The sequence below is a fragment of the Sturnira hondurensis genome, unplaced genomic scaffold, assembly GCF_014824575.4.
Source record: "Sturnira hondurensis isolate 20B ecotype Veracruz unplaced genomic scaffold, ASM1482457v3 Scaffold0013190, whole genome shotgun sequence".
Lineage (NCBI taxonomy): Eukaryota > Metazoa > Chordata > Mammalia > Chiroptera > Phyllostomidae > Sturnira > Sturnira hondurensis.
This window is the reverse complement of record NW_028085821.1, coordinates 2,176,388-2,195,936: the sequence shown is the minus strand read 5'-3', so window position 1 is coordinate 2,195,936 and position 19,549 is coordinate 2,176,388.

Sequence of the window (19,549 nt, the reverse complement as noted above, 5' to 3'; positions counted from 1 at the left end):
GGTGTGTAGGTGTACCTGAGTGGCACTGGATAGGAAGAAGACTGCCCAGATACACAGGACAGTTAGGTATGGCCTACTCACCGCCTTCAAAGCCTAGGGCTCCTAATGCCTTGGCTTCCCAAAGCTGACAAAAAGGGGGTTGCCACAGAACAGCAGGTGTGCCTGAGTGGTTCCCAAGGCAAGGGGGTTCTACGCAAAACTAACCCCACTGTTAACAATGGTCGAATGGGAAGAAATTACTTGTGAGCAGAAAGTACAGCACAATTTTAAGCTTCTCATCCGAGAAGCTTAAACTGAACACCTGGGAGCAACTAACGTGACCCTGGGGGAGCAGGTGGGATTATGTGTGAGACCTGAGTTGTGATGGAATCTGTACACTTAAAATTAAGCTATTTTTAAAGAGCTAAATAAATACCTTAGTAAATAGTCTAAAATTAGAAATATATTCAATAGGTAGGTCTACTCAGAGCATGAAAATACAGTTCTATCACCAGGCAGCCAGCTATTCCCAAGAGGTATTTCCAGTAAACCTGAGGAATAATAATTTAGGGACATTTTTCACTAAGCCAGGGCTGTGTGTCTAGACTTGGAAATACTCTTACCTGGGGAATTGATCTAGTTAAGTTTCTGATAACAAAGAAAGTCCATTTAAATTAGCTTAAGCAAAAATAGGGGCAGAGAACTAGAACTTAGAAGGAGATTGGGATACCTCAGAAAAAAGTCAAACGGGCTTTTAAAAGGTTAAACACTAGATTTGTTCTAGAGACCTCAGTGACAAGAGTGGGTGAGCGTTCTCTCGGGCTCTGCAACTAGATTCTGAGCAATTTCTTCAGTTAGCTGCTCGAGACAAACATTGGCTAATCTCTAATACGGCAGACAGACATGGCTTCCAGGATCCACCCCTGGGACACAGGTAAGGGCTGTCGCAGTTTGAGCACTGAAAGCCTGTGTCCTGGGAAACCCCTCAGTCCAGGTAAACTGGGGTGGTTGGTCACCTAGTTAGGCATGCAAAAAAAAGTCTAATAAAAGAGACTTCATAAACTCGTTTCACTTGGGTTTCCTTTTTCTAAACCTCCAGGTAGAACACCAGTCATCTTTTATGATTTTGCTCCAAGGCAATGGATTATAGCTTCCTCAAATCACATTTTTCTCTCCACCAGAGTTGTGGGCTTTGTAAGAGCAGTCGCCTCCCTTTTCATTAACTGCAATGGACATAACAGTCTCTAGCAAATAGCACATAAATCCTTAGTGTGATTCATAGGATGAATAAATATGCCCTTCATTTCCTATGGTATAACTGAGACAAGGCTCAAACTTTTAGCAAGAAATGTACTAAATGCTTCCAAAATAAACACAGCAACTAGCATGGAATTAAACACTGACTTGAAAGATACAGTTCCTTTCTCTTCAGCCAGAGGCCTCCCTCCAAGAGAGGCTTTCTTGCCTACCCTGTGATCTGCCTCCAGGTGGCAGAAGCCATCTTCAACCTCTACCCCGTGTGAGGGATTTCATAGCTGTGAAGTCCTTTTTCCAATCCTAGCCAGATTTGGTATTGTGAGGGGAAAAAACCAACACAGGAAACCTGATTGCTCATGACTTTCGTCTTCAAAGGAACCAGGAGTGAACCTTGGCCAATTCCTGGGACATTCCTGGGAATGTGGCCCTCACAGTGTTTTTTTATGTTAGTGATTGATTACTTTGTTTTATACACCTGGAGCAATGGACCATGCTATAGTGGCTTTTGAGCTGCCTTACACAAACCCCAAGATTAATGATGTGTACCTGGTTTCATTGTTGCTATCCTTGGGTTAGGTTGCCAAGGCCGTTGCAAAGCGGAATGTGTTTATGTGACCAGCACCCAATAAAAACCTGAGACCTTAAACCTCTCTGTTTGGGCTCCCCTGGGTAGGCATTCCACACGTGTCCCTGTAGTTCCCTGCTAGAAAAAAGCACTCTTCTGTCGCCTCTGACAATCTCTCAGAAGCGCATTCAGGACCTCTCCAGACTCCAGTGTTGCAAATCTTTTTCCTGCTGCTTTTGCTCTAGATTCTTTGCTGTAACAAATCACAGCGGCACGTATTATGTGCTACCGAATCCAGAGAGCCCTTCTGATGGGTCACCAAATGAAACATGCAGTGTTTCCATTTTTCTTCACATCATCGGTTTGCAAACCTTAGCATCTCTTGCTTCCTCCAGGAAGAATCTATCCACAACGAAAAGCCCTTAAAGCATTGAGCACGTTTTACTAAACATCGTCTCAGGTGCAGGGTGTTGGGAGGGTTAAATAGCAAAGAGAAATTTTTCTATTGTTCATCCCACTGTGTTCCGCTTCATAAAATCCCTTCGTCGGACGACATGTTTCTTCCCCCAAGTCCCTCCGGCTGTGCTGTGAACTCTGTCCGCCCTCCCTCCCACACCGTACACAGCCTGTCCCCTGTCCTCTGGAGTAGTTCACTGTGTCCTCAAGTCTGCCTATCTTTCTCAGATAAAAAATGTGTTCAGATCATCAGGGCTCACTTTCCTGAGATGGCAGTTTACTAGCCATTTATTCTCATTTCGTTATTTCTTTTGAAGATCTCACGTCGACTCCCACCCTTCCCAAAGGACTTTTTTTTTTTCAGTATTCTTTCTAGCCACTTACAGTACTTTCCCTGAAAGGAGTCCCGATAAATTCCACTTTTTCATCTGATCACATTAAAAATACCTGCTGTTGAACCCAATCTACAGAGGCAATAAAAATTGTGCTGGCCGGCAGAGCTAATCCCCACCACCCCTTTCCACCTGCTTCCATGGCCCATGAGAGGCTGTCTTAAACTAGGGCCCTACACAGCAAGGTCTGAAAAATAGGGCACTAAATGATTCCAGAAGATCAAGACCAAAGCAACAAACATCCCGCCCATCTGAGGCTCAGTTACCAAGTCACCATTTTCCGAAAGCAGCGTCTTTTTCCCCATATTGACAGAATAGTGGCCTTAGCCTCCTGTCTACAACCCAGTCCCCACAAGGTGGACACTCAGTTCACACAGAGGTAAAGTCTCCTCCACGGTGAATGTATTTCTGAGGACACAGTCAAGTCCTTGCAGGTACCGCTACAATGGAGTAGGTGAAGAAATCAAAGTGGAAAATAGACACTGACCGAAAAATTCACATCCTGTCCCCTCGTCAACAATGATGCCCTTGCTGAGACTCGCCTTAGGTTTGCTCAAAGAAACTGCAGTCTTTAGAAACAGGTAGGGGAATAAACCTTTGAAAAAACATTGACCTTTGGTTAGATCTAGTTCTGGAGGTTTTTAACTTTAAAAGAACAGGTAATCATAAATCAATCCTCTGAATCATCTGTTTCTTATGGAATTGGGGAATTATCCCTAGGTCCTAAACATATAACTTTAAACTTCCAAAGTTGTATACATTCTTACTGAAAATTTGGCAAAATCACATATCGATATAATTTTTTAAAGTGAGGTATCTGGTCAACAGGCAACAAAAGGAACCAAATATTATGACACCTATTTCAAGAATACAATTCCAGCAACCAACTGTGTTTTTCTCAAGGGGAAAAGCACCCCTTAGGTTTTGGTAAATGACTGATTTTCTTCCAGTGTCTCCAATCTACTATAGCCTATCATGGAATCGCACTGTGTTGCAAGCCAAAAATAAGCTGCATTCCTTTTTATTTCCCTCTGTTTTCTTTGTACTTCCCCGTGAAAGGGACTGAAAGTCTCAGGAGACGTGGCACTCATGGTTCACAACCCTCTGCTCCAGATAAAGGGACTTTATGTTTAAGCCGATCCCTAAATAGATCCAAAAAAAGAGAATATGTGGAGTATAAAAATCTCTTCTCAAGATGCACAAGTGCCTCATTAATTTGAAAACCTGTTTCCTCTCATAAATCGCTCCAAAAAGAGATGTTTAGCACTCACCTACCACCTGTATTGGAGGCGATTAAGCAAAAAACAGGACATTCCTTCTTTCTTGCGGGGAGAGAGGCTGGTGAGTGGCACGTTAAATAAACGCTCTTTCTTCTTAAAACTCAGACACACACACGGGCAAACGATGATACATTTAAAAGGCTATCACAGACTTTCCTGCAACATTTACTGAAGAGAAGTTCATAATCAACGGACCAGTAATTGCTCCAGACTAGTTTTTACTAAGTTGTTTATGGAAAGCTCTCCTGGTCTGAGGGGAAAAAGCATGACCTTGTAGCTGTGCCATTACAGTCCTGGGCCAGTTAACAACGGGGATACGTTCTGAGAACTGCGTCAGGCAGTTTCGTCCTCGTGTGATCATCGACCGTCCTTAACAAACCTAGACGGTATAGCCCACTACACACCCAAGCTGTACCGTAGAGCTCACTGCTCTGTAGGGGGGAAAATAATTTTCCCTCTACCCTTCGGGATTCTTGGCTAAGACAAACCTGTAATAAATGACAGATTAACAGAAGAAAAACAAAAGTGAAAGAGCACGTATGTCCCTGTATACATGGGAGACCCCAGGAAAACTGAGCAACTCGCCAAAACGGCGAAAGCCACCACTGTAAACACCATCTTCATTGAAGACAGAAAACACGTGGAGGGGTAGTGGTGGTGAGCGGAGTCCGTTAAGGGAGGTAACCAAGAAGAACCGCTACAGGGTGGTATTGCAGATTTCAGTTTTTGTCTTCTGCATGGATAAGATTTTCTAGAGATAAAGTTATCCTTTTCGTCCTAGTGCAGCTGGGGAGACACCTTACAAATGAAGAGTTCCCTTCCAAATGTAAGTTATACACCAGCCAGGGCCTTTTTGCTTGCTTGGTAATGAAATCTAACATAGCTCACATCATTTAGTGCTTACCACATGCCAGGTACTGCACTGAGGGTAATCACTACAGTTTCCAGAGGGAGGTCCTTTTAAAATTGTTTTAAAAGATTTTATTTTAGAGAGAGGGAAGAGAGGACAAAAGAAAGGGAGAGAAACATCAATGTGTGTTTCTCTCCCGTGCCCCCCACCAAGGACCTGGCCCACAACCCAGGCGTGTGCCCTACCTGGGAATTGAACTGGCGACCCTTTGGTTCATAGGCTGGCACTCAATCCACTGAGACACACCAGCCGGGGCCTTTTTTTTTTTTTAATTCAAATTTTACTAAGGAAGAAATTGAGGCTTATTGGTTAAGCCTCCACCTTAAAAGGCTTGCCTAGAAAATGGTGGAGTGGAGACTCAAGCCTCAATACTGACTCCATACTATTACTTAATTTACTCTCAAAGTAAGGATGAATATTAAATGCCCATGTTGAGGATTGTTTTGGAGATTAAATAAAGTAACCAGAAAGTGCCTTCCAGTGGGACTATCACACCATGGGATACTATTTTACAGCAATGAAAACCAATGAACTACAGTTCATTTGAGGAACAAAATCGCAAATAAAAAAAAGCAAGTCTCAATGTCACATACATACAGCATTATATCTTATTTGCAAAGTTCAAAATAACTAAAACCAAACAATATCTTGACTAGGATACTTTTACACTTGACACAACAATTTAAAAAGAAACAAAGGAATGATATACGTGATATTCAAGATAGATGTTATTTTTGAAGAGGGAGAAAGGGCGTGTACGTATGGAGGGCATGTACGCAGATGGAAGTTACTCTCAGTGTTTAGTTCCCTGGTGTTCACAGGGAAAGATGGAAAAACAGTAGACAACAGATGGCCTATATGGACCAATGGTGGATGTGACTGATTAATCCCATTATGCACGGCTGAGGTCCATAAAAAAGTGACTTGCATAGTCTGAACCACATGAGACTACCAATTTTGATCAGTTTTCACTAACAAAGCTCAATATTAATATGTTTTAAACCAATATAAATATTGATTTTTTCTTTTTACCTTTTTGTCTAGCCTGCTTGGTAGGATGAGGTGCCTACACAATCCCACAACACCCTAAACTTGTCAGCACCCCCAGCCCAGGCTATGAGGAAGACAGGTACCTCCATCCCAATACCAATTCTAGGTCTCTCCCAAGAGCTCTATCAAAGTGGTAGGTTCATGTAGGATGATGAATAATTGTTGAATTAATGATCACTCAAAATCTCAGTGTAGTTCAATGGGAGAAGAAAAAGATTACATTGGACACAGAATAGGTGCAGAGGATTGGGCACGGAGAAGAAAAGAAAAGATCTCAGGGACCAAATCGTTGGCTCCGCCTTGTCCTGATTCTTGTAGTAAGGGGACATGCGTTGCTGCTTTAAGGTTTCCTCGTGTTACAGGCTCTGCAGGTTCTCCAGGATGCCAGTCTTGGAATCTACGCCCCACGTTGGCATGTAGTTTCTGCCCTCTCTCTCATTCTGGCGCCCAGACCCCATCTCTGACCTCTGCAGTGGTTCTCAGACAGCAGCTTCCTGAGACTATCTGACCTGGCTTCCGGTCCCTGTTTCCAGGCTCTGTGCTCCATGCTCTTCCCTAAAAGCCCTGCAGTGGCTTCCTATCAACATGAAGTCCCACATTTTTGTGGCTCTTCATGATGAGGACTTTTTCCACCTCCCCAGCACATCTCCCCTCCCCTCCCCTTTACTCCGTATCTCAACCACAAAGAATTCAAAGAATTATTCCCAGAGCCCGCCACAGTCTCACACCTCTATGCCTTCACATATGCTGTCCTCTGCTTAGAAAATCGTCTACTGCTCTTCTACTGCTGGATAATCCCAATTTTTTAATCAAAACTCAGACCGAGCACCACTTCCATCATGGTAACTTGTGCACTCTCTAGCACGTGTCTAAGTGTTCTCAGAGATTCAGTTCTTATTGTCCACCTGGCCCACTAGACGGAAGTTTCCTGAGAGCAGAGACTGTGTGCGCTTGTCCCTGTACCCCAGCATCTAAGGCTTGCCGAGTCACTCCATAGAATCCATCACAGCCTCTTTCTTTTGACATCAAGCCCTCAATGGAATCCTGGCCTATCCTTCAGCTTCCAGAAGACTCCATATATCAGACCCTAAGATAATCATGAAGCATTCAATGATGGAGAAATCTTTCCCTTCTTCTGAGAAGCTCATAGTCAAGCCAGGTGAACAGACCAACAGGAAACCACAATCTAATAACATCAGAAGTTCTATCATAAAGTGGTACAGCAAAGAAGGGAATAATGATTTAGTGCAGCATCGGATTAAGAAAAGCTTGAGTCCGTAACTAGATTCGAGCCCCCACTCCTGCACTCCCTAGATGTGGGAACTTGAGAATGCTATTTTCCGTAGGCTGAGTTTGCCCATCTCTAGTGGAGGACATAGTAACATAGATGCTAGAGCAAGCATGGTATTTGGAGGGAGGGGTTTTCGTGATAAAATATGAATAACAATATTCAGCATTTTAACAATTCATAAGTGTCCAATTCAGTGACATTAAACACATGTTGTGTAACCATCACCACTGTCCACACCCAAAGCTTTGTCAATATCCCCCAATGAAATCTCTGTGCCCATTAAACAGTGACTCTCCCCATCTCCCTCGCCTCAGTCCCTGGAAGCTCTATTTTGCTTTCTGTTTCTATGAATTTGCCTATGCCAGATACCTCGTATGGGTGGGGCAATATAGTATTTGTCACTTTGTGTCTGGCTTATTTCACTAAGAGTAATGTTGTCCAGGTCCATTTATGTCATAGCACATAATAAAATTTTCATTCCTTTTCATGGTTCAATCATATTTTATTGTTTGTGTGTATCACATTTTGTTTATCCATTCACTTGTTGATAGGTACTGGCTATTTTCACCCTCTGGCTATTGTCCATTAAACGTGGGTATACAAATGTCCGAGTTCCTGCCTTCAGTTCTTTTGGATACACACCTAGGAGTGGAATTCCTGGGTTATGCGGTAACTGCATTTAACCTTTTGAGAAACTGCCACACTGTTTTCCACAGGGTGCCGATTTCTCTGCATCCTCACCACAGTCCGCTTGTCTCCATGGCCCTTCTTCTTTTTCTGACATTCCCTTAATTCTCACCAAAAGTGGGAATTGTCAATATATCTTCATTAGAGGTGAGGAAATTTTCCTAGCCTACTTCCTATCATAGAAGGTTGGGGCCAAGTGTTTGAAAGCCTGAGAAGTCAGTTCTTCTTTTTCTAAGCCATTGATCCCTGTAAGAGTTTTACTGTCTCAAAAATTTAGTAATATTCTCATCTGATTCCAGTGAATTTTATATGCCAGTAGTTACACCCATAGTTTTTCCTCAACATACTCTTTTTTTAAGTTCAAGTTTATGTTTGATACACAATTAATATACCATAGAATGAGCATACCATTTAAAGTATATGATTTAATGGTTTTTAGTATATTCATAGTTGCACAGCCATCACCCCTAATTCAGAACATTTTCACCACCCTAAAAAGAAACTCTATACCTTTCACAGGCATTCCCTATTCACCCCATCTTCTCCCATCCTACCCACTCCACTCTCAGCAACAGGCAAATAAAAAAATCTGCTTTCTGTCTCTATGGATTTACCTATGCTAAACATTTCATGTAAATAGCATCATACAGTATTAGGTTCTTTCTCACTGGTTTCTTTCACTCACTATAATGTTTTCACAGTCTATGTTGCAGCACATATCTATACTTAATTTCTTTCTATTGACAAATAATATTCCACAATATGAATATATTGTATTTTATTTATCCAACTGATGATAGACATTTGCATTGTTTTCACATTTTGGCTACGAGGAATAATGCTGCTATAAATATTTGTTTACACATTTTTGAATGAACGTGTTTTTGTTTCTCTTTCATTATATTTCCTGAATTTTTTACATTTCTTGCTTTTTTAAGTATATTTTATTGATTATGCCATTACAGTTGTCCCATTTCCCCCTTCATTCTCCTCTACCCTGCACACTCCTTCCCTACCATTCCCCCCCTTTAGTTTATGTCCATGTGTCACAAGTTCTTTAGATTCTATATTTCCCATACTATTCTTGCCCTTCCCCTGTCTATTTTCTACCCACCATCTATGCTACTTATTCTCTGTACCTTCTCCCCCCTTCTCCTCTTCTTGCTCCCCTGTAGCTAATCCTCAATGTGATCTTCATTTCTATGGTTCCACTCCTGATCTAGCTGTCCTCTCAGTTTGCTTTTGTTTTAGGTGCAGTTGTTAATAACTGTGAGTTTGCTGTCCTTTCACTGTTCCTATTTTTTATCTTCTTTTTCCTAGATAATTCCCTTTGTTGCCTCTCTCCCCCTCTTCCTCTTCCCTTCTCTCTCTCGTGCTCTCAATTGCGGTGACTTCGGGGCTCTCCTGGTTGGGGAAGCCACAGCTTTAGCTCATTTACCCTGAGCTGTTTAGTCCAATTAAAGAGACAGCAGGTGCCACCTCAATATGTAGAGAGATTTTTAACAATTTAAGTCTAATGGCTTTGCCTTGATTTGATTCTTGCTGCAGGGCTGAGTTTCTTTGTTTTTTTTGTTTGGTTTTTTTAATTACTAATGAGATATAACTTTTTAAAAAAAGATTTTATTTCTTTTTAGAGAGAGGGGAAGAGGAGGAGAAAGAGAAGGAGAGAAACATCAATGTGGGGTTGCCTCTCACACGCCCCCTATAGGGGACATGACCTGCAACCTAGGCACGTGCCCTGACTGAGAATCGAACTGGTTATCCCTTGGTTTACAGTCCGGCACTCAATCCACTGAACCACACCAGCCAGGGCAGGGCTGAGTTTTAATTAGACATTGTTTTCAGAACATTTCTCAGTGCTACTTTTTACTGCTTGAGGCTCGGAAATGGTTGCTTTTGGCATACCATTTCCCAAATTTGTGGACACTTTCTATTCCCTTTCCTGCTTGCAAACTGGCCAGTTTTTTTCCTAAGCTCATCTATTTCTGATAATACCTCGCCAAACATTGTCATCAGCAACCAACACAGGCTATAAACATTCTATTTTCCAACTTCTTCTTCTAAGGCTACAAAATAATAGGAAATTGATGTGCCTTCCAAATTAGCTCAGATGCCAATTTTACTAATGTTTGCCACTGCATAATGTGACTATACATCCTTTCATCCACTAGTAATAACAGTTTTCTGCCACCTGCTACCGGCCCCTAAGCCAGTACTTCATTTTATGGGAATTTAATTAAAACAAAAATTTCTAGGACATCCAGCATAGCCTAGGCTATGTTCTGGTAAAAACAAACACACAAACAAACAAAAAAAAAGAAAGAAAAGGAAAACTCCAGGATATCAGCAGCTCGGTCTTACAAACGTTTATTTCTTGCTTAGGCTACATGTCCAGTGAAGTCAATCAAGGTAATGAGAAAGTAAAAACAGCGTGGACTGTAGCAATCTGCCCTACCATTCATCAGAATAGAATAAAAGACAGAAAAGGCCAGCTGCAAAGTAAACAGGAAACATTATTTCCCCCAAGGACACATTGCAGTTGTAAAGTGTCATAACAACCCTGGTGACTACTGCTTTCTTACTCACCGAGAAACTGTTCTCTAAAACCATAGACTATCATAAATTTAAGCAATTTGATTTAAATTGCTGTTCGAAATGATATTCATAGGACTGACACGACCCACCCCTGCCTGGGGGTCTATGTGACTGCTGTAGAGAAGCAATCTGGACCCACAGCCCAGGTGCAAAGCTTCAGATAAGGGGTTTCCCTACACAGCAATCCTCACTTCCTTTTTTCTAAGGAAACAAGACGCTGGGTCTACTTTGCAGTTTGGACATCACACTGACTGGTTTATGCAGCCTTGTTTAGCTTGATGCTTATGAAAACACTGAGTTACCTAACTCTACCTTTCCCCAGACTTCTGTCTATCCTAACCCTGTCTTCCCCTTTGCTTGGCAAGACACCCCACAGTTTCTCCAGTGTGTGGTCTCCCCCATACCAATGGGCCAGTCTGATTTTACCTAACAGGTTTGTTTTTAGTAGTTTGCGGTGAGTGGGCTAAGACTGGGCATTCAACTCATTCTAAACTTTTGACCTAGGAGGATCTATATTTTATCAAATGAAATAATTTTGAGTTCTTGTCAGATCACCTTAGTTCTCTGAGATCACACTTCTTTTCTGGAGTGTGACCAAGGGGATTGCCGACTGAGCCACGGCTGCAGAGCAACGAAATCACTACCAGCAACGAAACCACTACCAGGAGGAGAGGGGTGGAGTGGGGCTGGAGAGGAAGACCAGAAGAATGAATATCCCAATCTTTCCTTTTCACTCTTCAATCTTACCTTTGGTGCCTTTCACTGGTCAAACCTAACTGGACTCCAAAAAAGCAAGAGGACCCAGGAGATGCATTGGTGAATGTCAACCTTTAGAAGCACAGTCAAGGGTGGAAAAGGGTTGATAATGGGCTGAGATTGGATGTGGGGCAAATAAAGCCCAATTTGAAGTTATTGTTCTAAGTTTATTATTCTAAGCCCAGCATAGACGGGTTGAGGAAATGAAGAGGAAGGTGGACTTGGGCAAACACATGAAATAGGACCCATTGCTCATAACTGGCTCTCGCACAGATGCAACCTCTGTCCTGTCTGGGCTGGCGCTTTTCTGGGTTGTCCTGTCGTGGGTGGACAATGTTAATTCATTCTAAGGCTTTCTTGAGGTGGGGGGGGGGCAACCTCATTTGTTTCCAGCCTATATTCTTCTCAGTGAGCCAGTTGCTAGAGCTGAACCATCACCACTCCCTAATTTTAGTGTATTTTCTTTATCCCCCCAAAGAAGCCTCATGTACATTAACAGTCACTTCTCATTCCTCCCTACAGCGCTAGGCAACTACTAACCTAGTTTCTGTCTTTACAAATTTGCCCATTCAAGACATTTCATATAAAGGTAATCCTATGATATGTGATCTTTCGTGACTTGCTTCTTTCACTTAGCATAATGTTTTGGTTTTTTTAAAAATTTTTTTAAAGATTTTATTTATCTATCTTTAGAGGGGAAGGAGAGAGGGAGAGAAACATCAATGTATGGTTGCCTTTCGTGCATCCCCTGCTGGGAGTTGGCCTGCAGGGAACCGGCCTGCAACCCAGGCATGTGCCCTGACTGGGAATCGAACCGTGATCCTCTGGTTCGCAGTCCCGCGCTCAATCCACTGAGCTACACCAGCCAGGGCCAGCATAATGTTTTTGAGGTTCATCCATGTTACAGTTTGTATCAGTACTGCATTCCTTTTTATGATTAACTAATATTCCATTTATGGATATACCACATTTTGTTCATCCACTTGACAGCTGATGGACACTTGGGTTGTTTCCACTCTTTGGCCACTCACTTCCACTGTTGCCCTCAGGCACTGCTGGGCATGGAATTCTTTGCTGACAATAGCTGAAAAGAAAGCTGTTTAGACCCTGGAAGGAGTTATCTACCTGATTTTAAAGACATTGCAAAGGTTTGACTCTGTCTCTATTTCTTTTCATTTGTTTTTGTTTTATTCTCAGAGATATGTTTCTGGGGGCAGGGGTTAGTAGTAGATTAACTCATTAAATATTATAGATAATTTTTAATAATAACTGATAATAATACTGGTTGGTACACTAAGGAAATTTGTATGGTCATTTCTAATCTGTTTTGTAGATTATAATTTCTTTTTTTCCATTAGTATAATTAAATGTGTGACCCAAATAAACTCTGAATCCAATTATATTTTTTCTGTTTAGGAATTTTTCTATTGAGAAATGACCACAAGCTCTGAAATATCAGTTGCTATACCTATAAGATTAAAAACACTGCATAACATAAAGCCTATAATATTATTTCAATCTAATTCCATCAATTTTAGCATATTGATGACATTGCTCATTTTAATCCTTAAAAGAAGATCAAATGGAAAAGCAATCAAAACCCCAGCTTTGTCTTTAGAGCAGCCTTTCTCATTATTGCTTGCTGGTGTCTCAACTTCTGGAAGAAATTCATTACTTAAATAAATTGGGCGCAGGAAATCAAGGGCCATCCGTGCTCGTAGAGATGGTGGTAGAATTTAGCAGCTCTGCCGGAACTTCATTGGTCGTGCTATTAAACTCTTCACGTCAGATGTGTAGGCTGTTGTAGCATCACCCTTAATAAGAAGAATGCTTCCAACTCTCCAGGAAGCAGTAAATGTTCAGAAAACAAATGTTGCCTCAGAAGTTTCAACTGGCGAATGTACACAGAGAGTGCAAACATCTCCATCACCCTCCAAGGGGGCTTGAGCAAATTTACTGTGAATGTCCCCTGCTTTTTCTGGAAAACTCTGGTTTCCAAAGAAAAGATGCTTTCAGAAAGAGTTGGTTTCATATAAATAAACTTCAAGTTACTTGTGAAAATGCTGTAACTCTGCTATAGTGAAATTATACATAGATGTAGTAAAACAGTTCTAACAGTTTTATCAGAACAGCCACGCCCCCTCCCCTTTTTGACAGCTTTATTGAGATGCAAACCACATGCCCTAGAATTCACCCTTACAAAGCATGCACCTCAGTGGGTTTTAAATACAAAACAGAGTCTAACATATTAAGTGTAAATGTGTATATATTTATATAAAGTATAAATATATACATATTTACATAAAGTATCAATATATATCATTGCATGGATGTACCACCTGTCTATTCATCAGGAGATGGGCATTTTGGGTTGTGTCCACTTTTTTGGCCACTATGAACAATGCTGCCATGAACATTCATGTGCAAGTCTTTGGACATATGTTTCCATCCCAGTCATGTTTTAAATACTTATTTGTATGGCTTATTGACATGTGCTGTTTTCTTCTGTACCTTCTCCTGAGAGAAAAGATACACACTCACATTTTCTTTAAGCCCGAGTGGGGATGAGAGAAGGTGAGAGAGGCAAAAGGCAGGGTGACCTTGAACCCCAAACTCCCCTTTCCTGATATCAAATGAAGGGGTGTATTCACCGAGGTTATCTTGCAATTACAGTATTTCTCTTTTTCTGTGAAAAAATGTAAGTAAGCAAGCTAAGAACACATACACATTCACATAAACATAAACCTATGAATATGTGTGTGTATAAAACCTTCATCCAATAGGCAAATAAAAAGTAACTGAGAAAGACTTTCAAATGTAAATATTAATGTTGCTTAAAAAGTATCTCTTTTGAATACCTGATTTCCAGGTCCTTTAGGGAAGACCAAGTTGCACAAGTAGGTCTTTAAAGACTTTATTTAACCTTTGTTCTAAGAAACCATAAGCTCATTCAAGTCCATATTGTAATTATAGCATATAAACTCAAGTGAAAGAAGTTTTTTCTGCTTGCCTACTTTCTAAATTTAATTGAAAAAGTACTATCTTTTACAGAATATATTACAGATCCTGATTTGTTGATATTATTTAATAATCAGTAATGCAACATTCTGCGTGTAATTCCCACTCCACATTGCAAAGTGGACCAGCTATATTATACTGATACGTTCAACTCATGTAGTAGAATGAGAGAGAATCCTCTCACCATCCCGCCGGGGCTTCTCAGTTTGATGATGACACGCACTGGCTCTTACTGGTGTCAGGCATGGTGCGCTGCATCATTACAAATGCGTTTCGTCTTTGACCCTCACAAAAGACCTGAAAGGTAACTCCTAGCTCCATTTCGCAGGTAAACTGAGACAGAGGTGGTGTAACTTCCCAGAGTCACAGAGGTAGTTACTTGCAGAGCTCAGATTCAAACCCAGGTCTTGTTTCCTTTTTCTGCGTCGAGTGCCTAAGTTTTTTTTTTTTAACCACTCCATGATAGTGCCTTTCTTTACATGTTATGAACCTAGTGAGGGCAAAGAAACCTATAAAAAATTTGCCAAAGGGCCTCATCTATTTAGAGCTCAGCTATTAGACAAACTTCTTTGTATAGAATGGAGCTGGGAATCAAGACAAAAACAAAAAAGACCAATAAGGAATCAAAATAGGTTTTATAAACCCTATGCACTAAAATATACATTTATTGCTTATTGGATAATTCTCAGGTTCTCTCTCAGACTTTATTTTATTGTGCTAAAGTATATATAGCATGAAAGTTACCACCTTCACCATTTTTTTAGAATACAATTCATTGGCATTAAGTATCTTCCTATTGTTCAACCATACCACCAGCCATGTCCAGGACAATTTTCATCTCACGGAATTGAAACTCAATACCATAAACAATAACTTTCCGTCTCCTTCTTGCCTTAGATCCTGGATACTACCATTCAACTTTCCGTTTCTATGAATCAAAAACTCTAAGTGCCTCATAGAAGTAGAATCACACAGTATTTCACTTAGCATAACATCCTCCAAGTGCATCCATGTTGTAGCTTATTGCAGCATTTCCTTCTTTTTCAAAGTGGAATCAAGTTCACTGTATGCGTGCATCACAGTCTGCTTATCCATTCATCTATCAACAGACACCTGGTGGGCTTCCGTGTTTCAGCCATTGCGAATAATGCTACCATGCGCATGTTCATACAAATATCCCTCCGAGACCCTGCTTTCATTTTTGGTGTATACACCCAGAAACGGGGTGTGCTGGGTCATAATGACATTTTAGGTTTAAATGTTTTTTAGAAGCTGCCATACTATTTTCCACAGCTGTACCATTTCACATTCTCACCACCAGCGCACAAACGTTCCAATTTTTCCACAGCCCCATCAACACTTGCGATTTTCTGTTGTTTTTATTTTTTAAGATTTTATTTATCTTTAGAGGGGAAGGGAAGGAGAGAAGTATCAATGTGTGGTTGCCTCTCGTGAGTCCCCTGCTGGGAACTGGCCTGCAACCCAGGTATGTGCCCTGACTGGGAATCGAACCGCGATCCTCTGGTTTGCAGGCCCGCGCTCAATCCACTGAGCTATGCCAGCCAGGGCCCTGTTTTTATTTTTTTGATAGTAGCCATCCTAATGGATATGAGGTGGCATCTCACTGTAGTTCTGATTTTCATTCCCTAACAGTTAGTGATGTGAGCATTTTCTCATGTGCTTGTTGGCCTTATGAAAGCTTGCATATTCTTTGGAGAAATGTCCATTTAGATCCTCTGCCCATTTTGAATTGTGTTGTTATTTTCTTCGTGGTTGCCATCAGGATTACATTTAACATCCTAACGTTACAAAGCTCTAATTTGAGTTTATACCACTTTAACTTCAATAATAAACAAAAACTGTGCTTGGTAATATTTCTGCCCCCACACCTTTCAGTTTTTGTCATAAAATTACATCTTTATATATTGTGTGTTTAAAAACACAAATTAATAATTTTAAAATGCACTAGTCTCTTAAATTATGTAGAAAACAAAATTTGCAGTTATAAACCAAAGTTGCAGTAATACTAACTTTTAGATAAATAACTGTTTTTTAAAGTATTAGTCTCTTAAATCATGCAGAGAACAAAAAGTGGAATTACAAACCATTGTTAGGGTAATGCTAGATTTTATAATTGCCCATGCCTTTATCTTTATTGAACTTTTAATTTCTTTATTTGGCTTTAAGTTACTGTCTTCTCTCCTTTCATTTCAACCCGCAGGATTCACTTCGGTCTTTCTTGCAGGAAAGGTCTCGTGGTGACAAACTCAGATTGTGTTTTGGGGGAATGATTTAATCTCCCCCTCACTTTTGACAGACAGTTTTGCTGTATGGGAACCATAAAATGTTCATGGACCAGCTATTCTATTAAATTATAGATAGTCCCAAGAGAGAATCTAAAATGTGGCAAGATCCATGTCCTGCTTTATCTATAATGCTGAAAATCATAAGAAAATGAATGGTCAACAATAAAGATACTAGAGTTCATTTATATGGTGGAATTTTATACTGATATTAAAGTAATGAGTACAGGGTGGGGCAAAAGTAGGTTAACAGTGGTGAATATGGGAAACAGGTTTATAGTTGTATGGAAAACAGAGTTTATTCTTAATATCATTTATTAAGTTTTATATAATTTTCCATATAAACAACTGTAAACCTACCTGTGCCCCACTCTGTATAAAGTCTATGTAATGATGTGTATATGGTGTAATAAGCTACCACTTACTGAATGCTGACTGTACCCCGGGCCATACACTAGCTACATTGTGGATGTTACCTCACTTCTGCCGCACAATAACTCTGTGACGTAGGTACTGCCTCCCTTCATGTTCCTTTGAAGGTTTTTCTTTCATTGCCCTTGGCCCCTCCAGGTTGACTTCCCTTCCACTTCCAGGAAGAGAACTCCTTAAAGGAGCTCCGACCTGACTCCAGAGCATGTTTCTTTCTAAACCATTACCCTGAACTGTCTCCTATTTTATATGGTGTTAAACAGAAAAGAAAAAGGAAACCAGACTTGAAAAATTATTATATCCACTACCATTAAACTTGAACGGTTTCCCGCTAGAAAAAACTTGGACGAGAATGCACAGAATTTATGACAGTTGTCTCAGGAGAGTGGGATTCCAGACGGTCTATGCTCTTCCCCAAATATAACTTAGTTATTCTTATAATGAAAGCATAAACCTTTTAAAGCCCCCAAAATGGAAATAATTGAGTTCTTGAACGATAGCTCATTCTTTTCTTGTTCTAAAGCACTCTTTATGGCCATTATATTAAAGCTTTAGGAATTATAAAATATGCTAAGCAATAAATGCTGTTGTCAACTTCACTTATGAGGTGATGGTGACTAAGTTTTAAAGTTTTAGAGCTTATGAAGAGAAATGTAATTTCGCACAAACACAGCAATATAGTGCTTTGCAGGTTTCAATTTTATGTACATTGGTTCATGTGATCTTTCTGACACCTGGAAGACAAAACTGCAACTTTTTGAAAATTGTCCAGAAAGCCCATTCCCTAGAGTTTCCATGTAGCCAGAGCTCTACATATTTACTGGCTAGTCTACATGTCCCAGAAGCGGGCCACTAGAGCCCTCGCCATGAGCACCATCCAACCCCACTAGACACAGCTGGAAACACAGCTGCAGGCTGCAGCTGGTGGAGGCCCTGGAGTAATCACCACTGCAAAGGGTTGAAGAGGAAGACTCTCCTGAAGGTTCTTCCTTCACCACCACCCCCTCCTCTGACCCCCTAGGCTGACGTTTCCACGCAAGAGGAAGGGCGAGTCTACTTCTTGCCGCTACACAAACAACAGGTGCTGATAAGAGCCGGACCCTCAATTCTTCCGTGCACTGAAAGCTCTCCAAAACACACCAATAATGTGGCAGTTGCAGAAATCTTGGGGACTAACACTGCCCCTGCCTGGCAAAACACTACGCAGAAGCTGCAGCTTTAATTCAGCTTTAAACACCTACAAACAAACAAAGCAAAAAACACTAGATGTCGCTTTTCTTTTTAAAAAGTGTGTTTTCTCTTCCCAACCCCTTCCCCACTCCTTCTGCCAAGGTTGCAGGTTTGATCCCTGGTGAGGGCACAGACAAAAATCAACCAATGAATGCATAAATAATTGGAATAACAAATTGACCCCTCTCTCTCCCCGCTTTCTTCTTTCTCTAAAAAAAGGTTTAAAAAGTATGGCATTTTTCTGATTATAAAATTAATATGTACTTGGTATAGAAAAATGAAAATAAATTTAAAGAAGAAACTAAAATTTCTCAAGGCCTTCCACCCACAATAACCACTAATAATATTTTAAATAAATCTCTTGTTTTTAAGAAATATGTGATCACATACATAAAATATACATTTATATACACTTTTAAAATATCATCATTTGAGAATTATACTGCATATATGTTTTAGTTTCCTATTTTATTTTCAGTTAACATTACTTGCATCTTCCTATTTTATTAACTGTGCTGCAAAAATATGCTTTAAATCCTTTGTGCACATTGTCATAGCTTTAGGAACCATTCCTGCAGCTTTGTTATAATATTAGCACCATCTGACTCCTTTTCCTGTATCCCTTAACTCCGCCGAATCCTCACGGGTGTCTAACACTCTGGCTTCAGTGAGAATTAAGCACAGGAAGAGGAAAAGCAGGCCATCTGTGCAGGAAGGTAAAACCAGTGTAAATTAAATGGGGTGTGAGAAAAAGCCACTTATGCTCTTTAAATATGTGCTACTTGAGAGAAATGTTCACCCATGTACGGAGCTAATCACTAAACACACAGCTTCAGGTGAATGACCGATTCTGAGTGTTCTTTGTTCAAAAAGCAAAAGCAATCCCATTTTTCCAAAGTAATTTTTTGTTTCTCCCATGTGACCCAAGCAATTTCGATCAAACCTTAAACATCTCACGGATGGTAAGCCCAAAACAAAACAAGCCTCCATCCTGGTGTTGGTGCCACTTCCCTCTGGCTCTGCTCACCAGCTCAGAGCTACTGGGGACTTGGCGTATTTATCCAGAGCTGTTTACTCACGCACTGCCATCTCTACCTCACCAATGGGACTTTGGTCCTTTCTTTCCCATTTCTCCCTTCACACCTCTCCTCCTGTCTTCACTGGGACACCTCTCATGGAATGGCCTGGTGGTGGAGACTGCCAGATTTGAAGTCCTGGTGTGCATCTGGATCCTGTCTGGGGTGATTTATGCAAGCCCCCCAGTTTCTGACACATGGGGATAGCAGTATTACTTCATAGGGCTGTTGTGTGGAGTACATGAGTTACTTCCTGTGAAGTGCTTTGAGAACAG